This window comes from Lolium perenne, chromosome 5, assembly GCF_019359855.2.
Source record: "Lolium perenne isolate Kyuss_39 chromosome 5, Kyuss_2.0, whole genome shotgun sequence".
NCBI classification, from domain to species: domain Eukaryota; kingdom Viridiplantae; phylum Streptophyta; class Magnoliopsida; order Poales; family Poaceae; genus Lolium; species Lolium perenne.
In genome coordinates this window covers 37090345-37105487 of record NC_067248.2, presented here as the reverse complement: position 1 = coordinate 37105487, position 15143 = coordinate 37090345, and the positions used below count along the sequence as shown (strand labels likewise).

The window sequence follows — 15143 nt, the reverse complement described above, 5'->3', positions numbered from 1 at the left end:
GTCCAAGGATTAACTACTCACGCATCAGTCCGGAGGCGGGCATGATGATGTAGAGCCCTCCGGTGATGATTCCCCTCTCCGGAAGGGTGCCGGAGGAGGTCTTCTGAATCCCCCGAGATGGGATTGACGGCGGCGGCGTCTCAGGAACTTTTCTCGTATTTTGGCTCTCGGTCAAAGGAATAAATAGGCGGAGAGGCAGCGTCGGGGGAGCCAGGGGGCTCCCCCCCACATGTCGGCGCGGGGGGGGGGGGGGGGCACTACCGCGCCGCCCTATGGTGTGCCCCCCTGCTGTCCTTCCTCGACTCTTCTTCGGATTTCTAGAAGACTCCGTGGAAAACAGGGCCATGGGCTTTTGTTTCGTCCAATTCCGAGAATATTTGTAAACTAGCTTTTCTGAAAACAAAAACAGCAGAAAAAAGGAACTGACACTGTGGCATCTTGTTAATAGGTTAGTCCCAGAAAATGCATAAAAACATTATAAAGTGTGAATAAAACATGTAGGTATTGTCATAAAACTAGCATGGAACATAAGAAATTATAGATACGTTGGAGACGTATCAACATGTTGCGCGTTTGCCTGCCTTTCTTCGTCGTGCCTCAGCGCGGCGGCTCATAGCCAGGCAAGAGGAGGAACATCAACCGACATCATCAAGCCGGTGCAATGCTGCTTGATGCTGACTACTTCTACGACGACGTGACTCATTCGCCTAAGGAATTTCGGCGTCGGTTTAGGATGAACAAGGCGCTGTTTTTGAAGATTGTCTATGGCGTCAGGGAGTACGACAATTACTTCATGGCCAAGCAAGATTGCACGGGTTTGTGGGGCTTTACCTCAATTCAGAAGTGCACTTCTGCAATGCGCTGTCTTGCATACGAAGCTCCTCCAGATACAACCAATGACTACCTACGGATGGTATAGTCGACATGTACAGAGACTCTCTACAGTATTTGCCGAGCCGTCATAGCGTTGTTTGATAAAGACTATTTGAAATCACCAAGAGAAAATGATACAGCTCGGATCCTGCAAAAGAATGCAGCACGAGGGTTTCCTGGGATGCTCGGAAGCATTGACTGTATGCATTGGGGCTAGAAGAATTGCTATTTTGCTTGGAAGGGGATCTACAAGGGGCATACTGGTTAGTGCAGTGTTATTGTTGAGGCGGTGGCAGACCATGAGCTTTGGATTTGACATGCATTTTTTGGCATGGCAGGAACAAACAATGATATTAACGTGCTGCAGCGCTCTCCGGTGTTTGCCAGGCTAGCTGATGGACAAACTCATGCTATAAACTTTGAGGTAAACGGCCACACATACAACAATGGGTACTATCTAGCTGATGGTATCTATCCGAAGTATGCTACATTTATGAAGACAATTGCCTGTCCATCAAACGAGATGGAAGTCTATTTTGCAACATGCCAGGAAGCAGCACACACGGATGTTGAGCGTGCTTTTCGGGTGCTTCAGCAGCGTTTCGCCATTGTCATGTACCATGCTCTCACTTGGTCTGAGGCTCAGATGTGGGAGGTGATGAACGTCTGTGTGATCATGCACAACATGATCATTGAGAACAAGCGCGAGGCACCTATGAGGATGATCAACCATTTGATTATCAAGGGCCACTCGCTGAGGTAGAGCATGTACCCCAAGAATTTGCCGCTTTTCTTCATATGCACAATAAAATTCGAGATGCAGATGTCCATGCACAACTGAAGGCGGATCTAGCTGCGCATTTGTGGGCGAGGAGAGGAGCCACCAACAATGCATGATTTTATTTCTATTCGTTTGCATGTATGAATAATTTAAGTACTATTTGTTTGTTAGGTTGTATGAATAATGTAAGTACTATTTGTTTGATTGATTGTTTGAATAATTTAAGCACTATTTATTTGATTGATTGTATGAATAATTTAATTCTATTTGTGTGATTGTATGAATAAAATGTGATTGATATGTTGTTTCAAAATATTATTAAAAAATTGGGGGCCGCCATTTGGGAGGCGCCGGTGTGAGAACAACGTCCCCAAATGGAGGATGTACTGCCGGCGCCCCCCATACAACAGTGCCGACGCTCATGCCGGCGACTATTTGAGGGCCGCCGGTGGAGATGCTCTTAGTGGGTCATAAGATGTTTGAGGGAATCTCCCTTAAGATATGGGTGTGTGAGTATGCATGCTCTGCATATATATATATATATATATATATATATATGCATATATATATATATGATGATTTTAATGAGTCACAGGATGTTTAGAAAAATTGCAATATGATTTTCGAATGCAAGTATGCAACTAATTTTGTCATACTTCCGAATAATTAATTTTGCTCTCATGATTCAATCACTGTAAAAACTTAGGATTATACAGCAACATTTAACTCGATGAACACACATATATTATCTTAGAAGAGCTCTAAGGTCCCAGGGTCCCCAGGCCTTGTGGTTGCGCGCGGGCCCACCTACAGGGGTATTTGTGAGGTGTTGACGGTGGTTCTTCACTTTGATTGTCGGTCGGGAATGGGGGGTGCACACCCCCCAGGCGGGTCGTTGGGCCGGCCCAACATTCTCACTTCTTATTTTTTTGCTTGTTCGTTTTTTCTTTTTCGTTTCTTTTTGTTTTCTGTTGTTTGTTTTTTTTAAAACATTTTTTTCAATCTGAATATTTGTTAATTTTTTTTAAAATCAAATTAAAAGAAATCACTTTTTAAAAATCTAAACATTTTTTTAGATTTGAATATTTTTAAATTTGAACAAAAATGTATTTTTTTTCTATGAACAATTTCCAAATTTGAATAATTTTTGAATCTGAACGATTTTCATATTTAGAAATTTTTTCAAATTTGAACAAATTTGATATTTGAACAGTTTTCAAATTTAAATATTTTTTAATTTAATTTTTTTCTTAATTTGAACAATTTTTAAAAATTAAAATTTTCGAATCTGAAAAAATATAAATAAAACCGAAAACAAAAAAAGAAAAGAAAACAGAAAAAAAACCCAGAAAAGAATAAAAAGAAAAAACAAACTGCTACATCTAAACAGCCACAAATGGGCCTAGCCCATACCCGATCAGGGGGTGTGCGGTGGCCGGTAGCCACCGATCTGGTCGGTGTATAGGTTTTGCCATCGGGAATGGCAAGAAGTTTTGTTTTCCTTTTGTTTCGTCTCCTTCCAAGTTCCAAGTCCTCGTGCGTCTAGGCTCCATTTTCCTCTTCCTCCCCGTATCCAACTCAAATTGGTCTGCGGGTGATGATAATCCCCTGGAGGACAATCTCGGTTGGGAGCCCAGAGACCAAGCAGCGACCTCGCGGCGGCGCCGCCTTCCCGCCCCTCTCTTTCTCCTCCGCCTCGGCTCTTCGGCTCCACGGTAAACCTCCACCGAGAAGAGGACATGGGCGACCTCCACCCTTGCCTCCGGCGTCCCATGCAGGTAGGGCGCCGCCCTTCCTCTCCCATGTCCTACCGCCCTGCTGGCCTCCCCTCTATCATGTCCCCCCATCTATGTGCTCTGTCTGCTCCATCTCGGTCTCACTTCCCTCAATCTTGTTGTTTGAAAAGGGTGGATGAAGTATAGATAGGTGTAGTTGCCGAGTTGGAGTTTCGTCCAGCGCTTCAACGGAATCCCGAGTTTTCTCCTCAACTCCGGCCACCACCACCACCCAGCCGTGAGGTGCGTCGCATACCTTCATAAACAGTCAACCTGCATAGTATTCAGATGCCTTTTACATTTAAAAAATGAATAAATGAAATGTTGTGCTTCTGTAAATATACTTTTCTAAGATGAGTTTATCAGTATGAAGGTACTGGAGCCTGTTAACTAGCCTTTGACACCATGATTAGGGCTTATTTTGCATCTCTAGTGATTATTTTGGGGTTAAATACCTGAGATATGGGGCGATATTTCTTCTATTACTGTGATCGAATTAGCAGTTTAAGTCATGCAGTTGAGTCAGTATTATATTCCTACATTAATAATTTGCCTATGACTTGTGTGACTGAATCCTAATAATCCATGCTTCACTGTGCTATATTTCTTCGACTAAATGTTAGATTGCCTCAATTTATTTGGTGAAAATTAGGCTTCATAGTCAAGCTGTTTTGTGCGAAAGCAGTGTTATCTGATTATTGCACGGTTCTCTTCTGGTGTATATATAGATACTCATATGATTGTAAGTGCATAAACGAGAAAGTTCATCCAACTTATGTTTTGTGTAAAATGTTATAGTTAGTTCGCCCTTCCTGACTACAAGTTCAGTACATACGTGCTCTTTGTGTCATCAACGGGAATGAAGCCGAGGTGGTCTCGGAGGGCACAACCCATCGTCGGTCTGTACCAGGGCCAAGGTCGTTGGCAGCCTCAATCCCGAGTTCCGACCACCCTCCCCCAGCGGCTGCAACAGACAAATGCCTCCTTACTGTCCAGAGTAGGTAAAGTTTGCTCCTTCTCTGTGATCTTTTCTCTCGTGTGAATCTTCTTCTGCAGAAGTACGTCATGATGTTGTTCTGTCAAGAATTTGGGAGATATATTTGAGTTCTTAGGTGTTATGTGGTCCGAATCGTCGGATTAGCTAGTTGTATTCTTGCTGGTGTATTAGGAAGTTAAATTTCTGCGAATGTTCATATCCCAAGTCTAGTACTGGTGTATATTTGACTCCTTGCTGTTGTGGCACTGTCTGGGTTATTTTGTATTTGTACCATAAAATTAGTCCTTTAGTTCAATTAGTGTGGTGATTCATTGATTTTCAAACAAAGATTCTTTTCCAGGGACTGTTTGCTGTTTGCTGTCTGAAATTGTTGGCAATTGTTGAACAACTCAAATGAGAATAATACCGCAGAAACTTTCTGGTAGTTACTTCCAGCGAAAATGGAGGGTGATGTGAGCTTCACCACATCGTAAGTCCTTTACCTTCTAATAATTTTTGCCCATATATTTTGTTCATTGTGTTTTTTACATGTTGTCCTATGGTGTAAATACAGATTTTGTCGTTTGGTGTTGTGTTTGAGGACCAGTGCTCAGTGAAAGAATACTATGGCATAAGGTTTAGTTTTTGGTTGGAGGAGCGTGTTCAGCAGCATAGAGAGGTATTAATTTTCACATAAGCATTGGGTACGTTAATAGGGCATGCTTGTTTGCCATTATACTAGATGGTCCATGCGCGTCTTGTCGCGCCGATTTCCAATGCTTCGGTTAGATTATCGGGCCTGCGTTTTCCTCCATCGTTTTTTGTGCTTCGGTTTTAGTATTTGATCTTAACCGGATCCAACCAGCTCGTCCATAATTCGCGGGCATTCGCTTTTCTGGGTAAGTTGATTCTCGTTTTTTCTTTATGATGGATGCTTTTCTTATATATGGGCCTAAGTCAAAGAGTTCTTGACGTTTCCTCTCGAGAGTGATCTGCCCATGCATTTCAGAGGATCTCTAGTAGATACAGACCAATGCGAAACTTCAAAAAATGGATGCAATTAACAGAATCGAAATTTTACAGGGTGAAAATAGCAGCGATAGGAATTTTTTTTGAGTCCTATCCATTTCCTTCTTTTTCCCAAATCCATTCTTCCCTACACACCCCAAACGCAAGCAGAGCTACCAGCCACCCGCGTTCCATCTTCCACTCAGACCACCTCCCACACCGGGCGCCCACCCGGCATCCACTGCGCTGCCACCCCCCGCACCGGTTGACCGCTCGCCTGCCGCTCAGGCGTCCGGCCGCCTCCCGCCCGTCGCTCGTCCGCAGCTGACGGCCTCCCGCTCACCACTCGGCCATGCCATGAGCCACCCACCGCTCCCCGCGTGCCGCTTGGCCCTCCGCCTCTCCGCCACCTCCCGCACGAGCCAATACCGGCCGCCGCTCGGCAGTCCGCCTCCCGTCCTGAGCGGAGGTTGCCCGGCTTGGTCCGAGCTCGACCACGAGTGGATCCATTGCCCCATGCTCCACGCGTGGCCTCATCGTACTCTTGCTATGCAAGATTCTCCGGAGATTGGCCGAGGTTCACTAGGAACTTGCCGGCTTCAGCCACGGAAGGGAACCAACTACCTGAATTTTTTTCATGGCGCCAACAATGCACCAAGCTGAATAGCTTGGCCCAAAATTCGTGTGTAAGCAGCATTTGACAAATCGATGGGGTTTGCTGAAAGAAGAAAATAGGCTCCCACATTTTTGCCATATATTTACGGGACGTTATTTCGGCTCGGTACCGCACGCTGACGGTTATTTTCCAAGTTTCGACCAAATGTAGTATTTGCTATAAATGCTCTAAACCAGTTGATAGCCTGCAAAAGTGAGATATTATTAGGATCACGTAATCGTTGAAATTCAAATGGTGTGTTCGTGAGAGAGAGAATTTCAACATTCTTATCATTTCCATCAATTGCATCTAATTGTCAAGCAAAAGTGATAAGGCATAATATCTGCTCGCTGCAAATCAGATGTTATTGGGCGCGCAGAGCTACTTTCATTATTTAGTCTCTCTATTATGAGTTTTATATTATGCATCACTATAGATCTCATAAAAAAATATTATATGCATCATTACGGAAGATAAAATGGTACTCATTGTAAAGTGGTGTGTTTAGTATCTATCGTTTGCACTAATTCCTGAATACCTAGACGCATTGTCTGCAAATCTAAGGATCTACATTATCTTGCATGTGATTTGCCGAGTATAGTACTATATCAGTTGTTGCGTGAAAGAAAACACAGCAGGGAATGTTCACCCCTGTGTTCTGCAGTATCATTATTTACTGAAGAGCAAGTTACACTTATAACCTGCATTACTTAGTCCCTAGGAAGATGGGACCTGAGACTAAACTTATCCGACGAAACCTAGAACAATGTAGTACACAATTAACACGGGCAACGACGCCAATCTCTCAAATATGACCCTGCAAGATTCAGCAAAACGTACAGTTTCAGTCAGTGGAGCAAAACATATTCAGTAATCAAACCTACCCAACCAGACTTAGCTAAGCTACTTACACGGTGCTGAGAACATCGACATGCAGGTTGTACTCCTGGGCCAACACGAACGTGGTGATGGACTGAGGAAGCGCGGCATGTCGACGTACATCACCAGGTGAAGCAGAACATTATTAGTGCACTGAACATGTCACTGTGGTACATATCAGAGATAAAACCTGTAGAATCTGACATGTATGATGGCAAGACGCGGGACGTCTCTGCGGAGCCCAAAAGCGACAGCTCCGGCCGTGGTGGCTGCCCGTCCGGCGATGAACCTCAGCGCCACCGCCATGCCCAGCGCGTTCAGGCCGGCACCACAGACGATGATCTTCTCGTGCAGCGCCAACAGTCCTGCATATGCGACCAACCAATTCATAAATTGATTTACATGCCTCTTTGTTAACTCCTTTCTACCACACGGATTCTAGATCAGGATCCACAGCAGTTCTATATAATCCACGCCAGATTCATTACAGATTCGATTACAAGCTTTTCTCTCTACTCGGCCGAAGCCGCTACTCTCAAGCCAACCTCTCCCTGACGACCGCCGTCGCTATTTGAACCCCCTGGTTGCGTAGACCAGTCGTCAGTCTCTGAGCCGGGCTGGTACTCGTTTGGTCCTGGTGCTCTTGGGCCTTCCTCCTGGGCCGTTGACTGGGCCGACCAATGGTTCGCTAACAATCCCCTCCCCCTGAGAAACCGCTTGTCCCCAAGCGGGAGCCGCCGGAAAATGTTGTCGCAGAGCTTCAGAGTCTTCCCATGTCGCTAGCTCTTCCGACATACCGGACCATTGTACCAACACTTGTGATACTGTCGAGGCTCCTCTGCGACAGATTCTCCTCTGCAGCACCTTGAAGGGAACCTGCAAACAGGGATCAGCATCGGGGAGGTTTTGGTGTACCTGGACATGAGGGCCAATCACTTTCTTCAGCTGCGACACATGTATAACGGGGTGGATTTTGCTGTGTTCAGGAAGTTCCAGCCGATAAGCAACCTTGCCAACTCGAGCTAGCACCCGGAAGGGGCCATAATACTTGTATGCCAATTTCTGGTTAGAACGGAGCACCACAGAATTCTGAATGTATGGTTGCAGTTTCAGAAACACCATATCATCCACTGCAAATTCTCGGAAAATGCGCTGCTTGTCGGCTGATGCTTTCATCTTCTGTTGTACTCGCAAGAGTTGTTGTCGCAGTACTGCAGTAACCGCAGAACGCTCGTCAAGCCACTGCTGTAACTCTGTAACTTGACAAGCATCATCAGGCACAATCCCAAAGTGGCGTGGTGGGTGGTTATACAGAACCTCAAATGGCGTTTTGTTCAACGCCGAATGCCAATTAGTGTTATACCAGTACTCTGCCAATGATAGCCATTCGACCCATTTCTTAGGGCATACCTGGGCAAAGCAACGCAAGAAGGCCTCCAAGGACTGATTAACCCGTTCAGTTGCTCCGTCAGTCTGGGGATGGTAAGATGAACTGAGTCGCAGCTGGGTGCCCGTCAAACGAAATAATTCCTTCCAGAATTGACTAGTGAAAATAGGGTCGCGATCCGAAATAATGGACGCAGGCATACTGTGCAATTTGTAGATGTTGTCGAGAAATAGACGAGCAATACTAGCTGCAGAGTAAGGATGCGCAATTGGGATGAAATGAGCAAACCTTGAGAACTTGTCCACTACGACCATCACACCATCGTAACGTCCAGATTTAGGGAAACCACTGACAAAGTCCATGGATACCACTTCCCAGGCATGATTGGGTACAGGCAATGGTTGAAGCAAACCTGGATAACGAACTCGCTCTGGCTTGGCACGCTGGCAGGTTAAGCATTCTTGAACTAAGCGCTTAACAAATTGCTTCATCAAAGGCCATGTGAACAACTGCTTGATACGCCTGTATGTAACAGGGAAACCTGAATGACCTCCTGACGCGCTGGCATGCAATGCCAATGTGACACTAGTTTGTAAGGCTGGATTGAAACCTAGCCATATGCGCCCTTTCTTGCGAATGACTCCCTCCTTGAGTGTGTAACCATCTACACCTTCAGGTTTTAGTGCTAGTCGTTCCAGAAGCGCCTTTGCCATAGCATCCTTCTGATAACCCTCAACCAACTCTTCAATCCAGACTGGTCGAACAGATGAGATAGCTGCAAGGTGAGCGTGTTGATGTGGCCGGCGAGATAAAGCATCTGCCGCAGTATTATCACTCCCTTTCCTGTAAACAATAGTGTACTGCAGACCCAGCATCTTGGTCAACGCTTTATGCTGCCAAGGTGTGTGCAAGTGTTGATCATTGAGGTGAGCAAGACTTCTCTGATCAGTAACTATTTTGAATTCCCCACACTGAAGATATGGGCGCCATTGATCTATTGCCATCAGAATAGCTAAGTATTCCTTTTCATATGTCGAGAGTCCTTTTGTTCGTGGACCCAATGCTCTGCTCACAAAAGCAATGGGATGGCCTGCTTGCAAGAGGACAGCACCAATACCATTATCAGAGGCATCTGTTTCAACCACGAATTGCTTAGCAAAGTCAGGTAAGCTCAACACTGGAGCATTGATGAGAGCATGCTTAAGTGCTTGAAAGGATTGGTCTGTCTCGTTGGTCCAAACATACAAAACTCCTTTGCGCAACAAGTTGGTCAAAGGCTTGGCAATAACTCCATAGTTCTTCACAAATTTCCTATAATATCCTGATAAACCCAAAAAACTGCGAAGTTCCTTGACAGAGGTTGGGACAGGCCAATCTCTCACTGTTGCTATCTTGGATTGATCTGTAGAAACACCTGCCGCAGAAATAACATGCCCAAGATAAGCAATACTAGCCTGTGCAAACTCACATTTAGACATCTTCACTTGCCAACTATGCTCTTGGAGTCGCTGCAGTACCAATGCAATATGCTTCAAGTGATCGTCATAGCTTGAACTGTAAATCAGAATATCATCGAAAAAGACCAACACAAATTTGCGTAGGTAATCCTTCAATGTGTCATTCATCGCACTAAGGAAAGTAGCAGGCGCCCCTGTCAACCCAAAGGCCATGACAGTGAATTCAAATTGTCCATGATGAGTGGCAAATGCTGTTTTAAACTCTTCTCCTGGTGCCAGACGGATCTGATGATAACCAGCTCGCAAGTCTAACTTAGAAAACCAACATGCTCCAGCTAACTCATCCAGTAGCTCATCGATGATCGGTACTGGATATTTGCTCTTAATTGTTAGCGCATTGAGATGCCTGTAATCCACGACAATGCGCCATGAATTATCCTTCTTGCGCACAAGTATAATGGGAGAAGAGAAAGCACTTGTGCTGATCCGGATTACACCACTGGCTAGCATCTCCTGTATCTGTTTCTCGATTTCATCCTTGAGTTGAGGTGTGTATCGGTAAGCTCTCTTGTTGACTGGTTGAGCTCCTGGCACAAGAGGAATAGAATGATCACACAGGCGCCTGGGAGGTAAGCCGACAGGTTCAGCAAAGACTGTCTGGAATTTCTGTAGAATGGACTGTACTTCCTCTGGTAGCTGTACAGTACTCTCGGGAGAATCATGTAATAAGAACAACTCCACAATGGTGCAAGCAAACTGCCCCGGCTGCTGACTCTGTAAGGTCACATGTTCCCCATTGTGATCAAAGGACATCCAACGCTCATCCCAATCCACATTCATAGGGCTGTGTGTGGCTAGCCAATCAAGACCTAATATTCCATCATACGTGCCAAGCTTCAGGAATTTGAAATTAGCATGGAATTCATGTCCATCACAGATCCACGGACAGTTCATGATCCCTTGTGCACTCTGCATCTGGGCTCCATCAGCTACTTTAACCCTCAGTACATTCTTCAGAGGAGTAACATCAGACATCTGCGCTGCAAATTTGTCGTTGATGAAGGAGTGGGTACTGCCAGAATCCACCAATAATGTCACCGTCTGCCCTTGTATGACACCAGATAACTGGAATGTGAGGGCGCCTGGGTCCTTGATTACTGTCACCGGCTGAATCAAATGGAATTCAGCAGAAGAATTGGTAGATGACTCTTGTTCTTCATCAGACGAGTCAGGTTGAAAGAGGTCAATGACTTCTTGTAGCACATGCAATTGAACCGTGCCGCTGCAGCGATGATCCCTGCTCCAGCGTTCTCCACAGGTATAGCAAAGCCCTCGAGCACGCCTATAATTGCGCAGTGCTGACCATTTACTGTCAGTGGAATTACCCTGTGACTGCTGCCCTTGCTTCTGTTTAGTGTCAGATGCTGAACTGGACGACAATTCATTGGAGAAAGGACCTGTTGGAGGAGCAGGTAATGGTAATGGTCGCCTTGACGAAGGTAACGACAGTGGAGGCGGTGGAGCCTGGAGCATCATTTGTTGTCGATGAGGATGCTGGTACTGCCTCGGTTGATCACCCACCTCTTCCTGCAACAGAGCGAGAGAATAGGCAGTATCGAGATCTTTGGGCCGCTGAATAGCTACAGCAGCTCGCACAGTATGCTTTAAACCATCAACGAATCTAGTAACATAGTGCATGGAGTCTAAATTTGGTTCATAAGCTGTCAATTGGTCTATGAGTTCAGAAAAACTTTCTATATAAGCTGACACTGTACTGATTTGGTGTATATGGTATAACTGTCGTAACATGGACTGATGTTGATCTCGACCAAAACGAACCACCAGCCATGAACAAAACTCTTCCCAACTAGCTGTTGCTATTTTGCGTTGCACTGACTGCAGCCAACGCGCAGCAGCTCCCTCAAACTTCATGGTAGCCACGGGAATCCACATCGATCGATGCGTCCCGTACATAGCAAAATAATCCTCGCAGCGTTGCTGCCACAATTTGGGACACTCGCCATCGAATTTTGGGAAATCAACCTTGGGTAGAGAACGGTGTTGTGTGTGCGACTCGGTGTCTCGGTGATGGGAGGAGGAACTATCGGTACGACGGAAACCATGGAATGCAGCATCAGGAGAGAAAGTAGGATGGCGACTGCCTTGCGCACCTCTGACCGGAGGAGGCACATAAACACCGCTGGTGTCATGGGCCTTCCCCCGGAGTAGTTTGTCGTCGCCGAGCCCATCCGGGCAAGCTTCGCCGTCTCGCGGCGTGAGAGGTGGCGTGGAAGCGGAAGCCGACGCCGCCATGGGCTTGGGGTCGCCGCCTTCCATGCGCGCGTGGATCGCACCGATCTCGTCACGGATCTCGCTCAGCGCCGCCATGGTGATGCCATGGAGATCTAGCGCCTCCCGCTTGTGATCCGCAAGCGCTGCCGCCGCCTCGGCCTTCTGCTCGTTGACGAGCTTGACCATGGTGTCGAAGATCTGCTGCTTGGTGAAGCTCTCCACCTCCATGGCGATTTGTCTGGTGTACTGGCGGGTGCGGTGGTGGGTGGGTGGGGGAAAAATTTGCTCCAGATCGGAACGGCTCTGATACCAGATTGTTAACTCCTTTCTACCACACGGATTCTAGATCAGGATCCACAGCAGTTCTATATAATCCACGCCAGATTCATTACAGATTCGATTACAAGCTTTTCTCTCTACTCGGCCGAAGCCGCTACTCTCAAGCCAACCTCTCCCTGACGACCGCCGTCGCTATTTGAACCCCCTGGTTGCGTAGACCAGTCGTCATTCTCTGAGCCGGGCTGGTACTCGTTTGGTCCTGGTGCTCTTGGGCCTTCCTCCTGGGCCGTTGACTGGGCCGACCAATGGTTCGCTAACACTCTTGTCAATTTCCCAAGACTGTTCTACGTAGCTAAATCTAAGCTCAGCCATTCTGAACATGGCGAGTCCAACTCCGGTCCGGGACATGATCAGCACGGAGCCCTCGATGATGCTTGGCGTCTGACGGGCGACGCTGGCATCAGCGCTGTATTGCCGAACGCCGTCGAGGAAGAAAGAAAGGTCGCTGCTATTCTGCTGACGGCTGGCCTGCGGCCTGCTAGCCAATCAACAAGAATTCAGTTAGAGGAGTGGTGGGCGCTCCGTTCGTGGTGGGCGGCGTACGGCGGCGGCGCTCCCGCTCGAGCTCCTTTGTTCTGGTCCGCCGCATGGGAGGCACGAGCGATTTGGGAATTCCTTTGGTTGATCCGATCTGCATTTTTGCCAAAGGGTACAAAAAACGGCCGGTCACCGCTGCCACCCAAAGCCGCACGCGCCGCCACAGAGCCGACAGAGAAGGAACAGAACGCCTCGCCGACCACACCTGCCGCCGATCAAAGCAAGGAGGAGAGACGGAAGCCCTGGTCAAAAGAAGGCGAAACTGACTTTCGCGATCCTAGCCAGCGCGACAGCGCTTCGCGAGGACACGTACGCGGGCCAGGAAAAGATGGTGCGGGGCCCATGAAAACGACCGGCAGAGCGACGAGCAACGCCCGCAACCCTGGGAGCTTAGTGCTCTTTATGGATGAAACATGCGTATACCCATGCCTTATTTCAGTTCTTCAAAAATCCTGAAGAGAAAATCCATGGCAAGGAACTTGAATAAACAGATTTATAGGATTAACCTAAGGTGATTGCTTTGAAAAAATTATGTAAAACAATTGGATTATATATTTGATCATATGAATTAACTTATTACTCAAGAGAGTTGGGATACTGAAATTAAACGTATTAGGAAGAGCCGGCCATTTAAAGCATCTTCTGAAAGCTGAGTTGAAAAAGATACTTATGTCGGATTACTTTATCTACCAAGGTTTTGCTTACTTCTTCAATGTAAATAGTTCATATAATCCATGTGCATCTTTTTTTTGAAGTAATATTGATGTATGGTTCAGTAAGCAATATTCACACATCTTTCTTCTTTTCTTTTTACTAGAGTTTCTTACTTTATGGTTCGTGGGAAATGAGAAATTGTCAAGCTTTTTGTATCTTTGTGTACACCTATATTTGGGCAAATCATCTATATTTGGGGATTCAACAGTCCTTTAAGAAAACAAAACACCTTGAGCTAGAACGGTGAAACCTGATGGTCCATGAATTGTGATGTGTAAATCTATGCCAAATATATATATGATCGTGCTATATATAATCGGTGTGTATCAATGTATCTCAACAAATTTTTCCAACTGCATGTGAACTTATTAAGTAATATGGGTTGCTGTGAAACCTGATGGTCCATGAATTGTGATGTGTAAATCTATGCCAAATATATATATGATCGTGCTATACATAATCGGTGTATATCAATGTATCCCAACAAGTTTTTCCAACTGCATGTGAACTTATTAAGTAATATGGGTTGCGTGCCCTGAAATATGTTAGTTGCTTTCTCCACGTACTATAGTTTGTTTCGCTCTCTCAATGCATAGTTATCGCTTGAAATAACATTGGCCTTGTACAAGTTCTAATTCTGCAAAACTTTCTTAAGAATTCATGGAGTTGGATAAGACTTCTGCATATATTGCGTGCTACATGACGTGTTCTGGTCATGAATACATAATTATTTATGGTATAATAGTAACATCTGAAATATCAAGTAGCTATGTCCATATATCACTGGCTTGAAAAGTACAGGTTGTTATGTGCATAGCTTTAGATACAAGTGTAGGCTAGATTTTCTGTACATTCACTTCAGGCTTTCGTGTGATGCTGGATAGAGGTGTTTCATATTCTTTCCTCCATTGCAGATTTGCTGTTATATGCATCAAGTGAGTATTCCACTATTGATACAGTTAGTTTTCTCAAGTATCTTTCAGAGTCTGAACTAGGATGAGGTGGTGTATTAGTGCCAGGTCAGAGTATTTGTAGTGTCATACGGTGGATCCCACTAGATCCACCTAGGTTGATGCCCGATCTTTCACAGCGAGAACACGGAGTAGTAAATCCTCCCAACAACGTGATGAACGCAGCCTGAAGAAGAGGGAACGAATCCAGCAAGCAACAAATCGATGAACGATACGCCTCAAACCTTGAGCTAGATAATCCTTGATTAACACAAGAACCTTCGCAGCGGATAATATAGATAAACGGCAGCGCCGTACCCCCGGAGTGATGATACACGTGAACACACACAATGGGGTAAACCCTAAACTTTAGTCTAAACTTGTTCTATCCTAACCCTAGCCGCACCTCCACCTTATATGAGGGGTGGGGTGGCCGGCCAGCCCTTATTGGGCCTAACCTAATTCGACTTGGACATGCCCAAGTCAAATAGACACAACTTAAAACCTTAATTTGGCCCAT

The 15143-nt window shown here is 45.9% G+C and overlaps 1 long non-coding RNA gene across 1 annotated transcript; it reads left to right on the top strand.

The window, feature by feature from the left end:
• Nucleotides 1-2877: 2877 nt before the first annotated feature.
• On the top strand, nucleotides 2878-14710 carry LOC127320842 (uncharacterized). Its single transcript, XR_007863582.2, has 6 exons — nucleotides 2878-3432; nucleotides 3561-3672; nucleotides 4228-4430; nucleotides 4767-4895; nucleotides 4980-5084; nucleotides 14647-14710. It is a non-coding gene; the product is annotated as an uncharacterized lncRNA (long non-coding RNA).
• The last annotated feature ends 433 nt before the right edge of the window (nucleotides 14711-15143 follow it).